Below are 4,348 nucleotides of genomic sequence, written 5' to 3' on the forward strand. Positions count from 1 at the left end.
AAAGATATTCAAAGATGAGAAGGTGTCTAGCCCATTGACACATATTTCTCTACTTTATGGACCATGGGACACTTTTTTTCCATGAGGAATCTCCGAGGACACTAGTTAGAGAAGTGTGAACGTGGTACCTCTGTTTGGGAGATCACCAAGCACAGCTTCACATTCAAGGTTCCGGTCAGGTGCTCCTGCAAATACATTTGTCAACATTTAATCTAAAAGCTTCCCCAAACTATTTGAGAAAGGAACATGCTTCTTATTTTATCAACTATGCATATACCATGGAACTAGTGTTTTGCAAAACAGACTATGGGAGACACAGGTTTAGATTTTGATCCTGTGCTTTGTTCTGGGTTTTCAGCTTGCTCTAAAGGAGATTCAGATTGACTAACCATAGGGCAATCCCTGAAGATTGCTCTGGAACCTCTCCGAAGGGCAGGTCAGTAACCCGCCATTTCCTTTTGTTCTGTGGCAAGTCTTCATCGGGCCCGCCCCACAACAGGTTCTAGATCTTCAGCACGTGTCCTTCTGGATTTCTTTAAGATTCTAGTCGAACATAAAACACCGGGAATCTCAAAGTTTGCTTCTTTGTGGGGACTTTTTTTTTTTTACCTCGAGCTTTCCCTCCATTATCTGAAAGTTATAAAATGTTAACAATGTAACCTGCTTTTCCCTCACAAATTAATATACCTAAATATGTTTCTATGTCAACAATATAGTTTTACACCATCATGTTTATGGAATAATTAATATTCCAGTGAGTTAATAAACTATAATTCCTTACAGAAATTTGCAAGACTAACTATTTAGGTTGTTACTATAAACGATACTAAAATGAACATCTGGGAACTAAGTCTTTTATGTTTGCCAATGATTTTTTTTTTTTTAATCAGCCCAAAAACACTATAAAAATTTACAGTTCCACACATTATTCACATTTCCAAGCACCATTCTCTCTTGGAGAGAATGACACAAGAAGATTAGTTAGTCTCCACACTTATGACCAAAGAAGGAGAAGGGATGGGACATTTCCTTCTCCTGAGCTGTGTTTGTCATGTATATTTAAGGTACGCTGGAGCCGGTATCCTTGGGGATGGTGATACCGAATGGCCAAAAGGTTGTCATCAAAACCTCCCAGCTTGCTTTCAAAGCACTTTCATATCTTCATTCACTAACTCTTGTCTTCCATTCCCATGTATAGTTCTAGTTGTTTATTTTTGTACCTGGAAAGTGTTTGGAGACAAGGTTATTTTAACCTATCATGATATATTTCTGTGATATCAAATTTCCAAATCATGACATACTTAATTTTTGTTTTTAATTTTTTTTAACGTTTTATTTATTTTTGGGACAGAGAGAGAGCATGAACGGGGGAGGGGCAGAGAGAGCGGGAGACACAGCATCGGAAGCAGGCTCCAGGCTCTGAGCCATCAGCCCAGAGCCTGACATGGGGCTCGAACTCACGGACTGCGAGATCGTGACCTGAGCTGAAGTCGGACGCTTAACCGACTGAGCCACCCAGGCGCCCCATGACATACTTAATTTTTAAAAGTATTAGTTCTAGCAACAGTGAATCTTGACACTGGTATAATATTGAGAAATTAAGCCAACTCAGAAACCACGGAGTAGTCTCACTTGCCAAATTTTGCTCTGATCTATGGCATAGAATTTAGGCATTAATAATAAGTAATATATACTAGGCACTTAAAATATGCCAGGCACTCTTTGAGCACTTTGTATGCATTCTCTTCTGTCATTCTCTCAATGGACCCGTGAGATCAGCACCATTGTATCATCATCCCCATTTTATGAATTAGGTAACCAAGGAGTAATGAGGTTAAATAACGTGCCTTAAATCAGGCACTACTAACAGTGGCAGCGATGAGATTCCAATTTTGGTTTTTTGCTCATCTTATTCCCTTCCTTCACCTTCTTTCTAAAGAGATTGATCCAAAAAACTATCAGGTGAGGTAGGCCGATGTGTGTCCCCCAGCCCCCATCTGGAGGAGCCTCAAAGTAGATTATCAGAATCTGAGAAGGGTCTGGGGGTGCCCATAGAGCTGAGCTGGGCCACTCTTCTCCTCAAGGAAACAACTGAAGTCACTGAATGGCATTCACTGGAACATGGGCTGGGCCAGAGGGTCCAAGATAGCTGGACTCCCCTCTCTGGTCCCTTGGGGGTGCGGAGGGTGCCTGGAAGACTGGGTTCAGCTAGGACTAGCAACAGAAGTGTCTACATAAGCCTCTCGAGCTGGGCAGTTACAGGACAGTCAGACATGGCAGCTGGGTTTCCCCACAGTGCATATCCCTAGAACATGAGGAAGAAGCTGAATGGTCTTTTATGACCCAGCCTTAAGAGTCCTCTAGGTGTCAGTTCTGTTGTATTTTGTTTGAAGCAGCCATGAGCCCACTCGGATCCAAGGGGGAGGACGGAGACACCACTTCTCCATGGGAGCAATGTCACAAACTTGCAGGCTGTTTTGTAAAATGTCACATCCCCTAACTGATCTCGCTGCTTTCATTCCTGCCTCTCAACAATTTGTTCACCACACAGCAGCATTTTAAAATGTGAATCGTGTCATGTTACTTCCTGTTTCTACCTTCTCAGTTGATAATAGCGTTCAATTGCCCTTCTCTCCAGCTCCTTCCGGTGCCTTGCTCGGTGGGTTCCAACTCTTTCCTTTTCTCAAATACACTGCTCTCTCTCTCGTCTCGGGACACTTGGCGTGCTGCTCCCAATATCCGGGGTATGCGATACTCAGTTCCCCACTAGGCTAATTCTGATTCTTTAGATCCCGCTGAAAAGACATTTCCTCAGCTAGAACTTCCTGACACTGTTTCTCCCTTCACCCCTTCCCCCCACCGCCCAGTCTAATTCAATTTCCCTCCCTGTTCTCTTCCTACAACTCCTTCTTTTCCTCTGTATACACTCACCACAACTGTAACTGTATTTGCCTGCATACCTGCTTGTTGAATGTCTAGCTCCTTCCTTATATTGGAAGGCAGATTAGATTAGATTTGGGGCCAATGCTCTCAGCACCACCAGAAAAGCATCAAGTTAGGAGAGGGCCTAACATAAACATAAATATTTATTTTAGAGGTGAAATTCATAGAACACAAAATCGACCATTTTAAAGTGACCATTCAGTGGCGTTCAGTGCATCCACAGTTGTACAACCACCACCTCTATCTAGTTCCAAAACGTTTCCATCATCCCAAAGGAAATCTTGTACCCATTAGGCACTAGTTATTATTTTACCCCTCTGTGCTAGCCTCTGGCAACTGCCAATCTAAATTCTCTTGTTAAGAATTGATCTGTTCTGAATACTCTGTATAACTGCAGTCATACAACAGGTGACATTTTGTGTCGGGCTTCTTTTAACTTAGTGTAATTTTTTAAAGTTTATTTATTTATTTACTGAGAGAGAGAGGGAGGGAGAGGGAGAGAGAAGCCCAGGCAGGCTCCACACTGTCAGCTGGCTCTGGTGCAGGGCTCAATCTTGCAAACCGTGTGATCATGACCTGAGCTGAAATCGAGTCATGTGTTTGACTGAGCTCAGGCACCCTTGGTGTAATGTTTTCAAGGTTTGTCTGTGCTATAGCATGTATCAGTATTTCACTCTTCTTTATGGCTTAAATATATATCAGATATACATAAGAGACATGGGTCTTCAGTTGTTTCTGGTGGTGTCTTCATCTGGCTTTGGTACCAGGAAAAGACTGGCCTCATAAAATGAGTTGGGAAGTGTTCCTTCATCGTCTACTTTTTGTAAGAATTTGAGGACTGGTGTTAATCCTTTAAATGATTGACAGAATTCACCAGTGAAGCCATCTGGTCCTGGACTTTTCTTTATTGGGAGTTTTTTTTTGTTTTTGGTTTTTTTAATTAAAGATTCAATCTCTGGGGTGCCTGGGTGGCTCAGGAGGTTGAGCGTCCGACTTCAGCTCAGGTCATGATCTTCCAGTTCCTGAGTTCGAGCCCTGCATCGGGCTCTGTGCTGACAGCTCAGAGCCTGGAGCCTGCTTCGGATTCTGTGTGTGTGTCTCTCTCTCTGTCCCAACCCACTTGCATTCTGTCTCTCAAAAATAAATAAACACTAAAAAAATTTTTAAAAAATATTCAATCCCTTTACTTATAACAGGTCTATTGAGATTTTTCTTTTTTTGAGTCAGCTTTGATAATTTGTGTATTTCTAAGAATTTCTCCATGTCATCTAAGTTATCAAATTGTTGGCACACAATTCTTCATAGTATTCTCTTGAATACCTTTATTTCTGTAAGTTTGGTAGTAATGTCTCCACTTCCATTGCTGATTTTAGTTAATTTATGTATCCTGCTTTTCTTAGCTTAA

The sequence above is a fragment of the Panthera onca genome, chromosome B2 (genome assembly GCF_046562875.1).
Source record: "Panthera onca isolate mPanOnc1 chromosome B2, mPanOnc1 haplotype 2, whole genome shotgun sequence".
NCBI lineage: Eukaryota > Metazoa > Chordata > Mammalia > Carnivora > Felidae > Panthera > Panthera onca.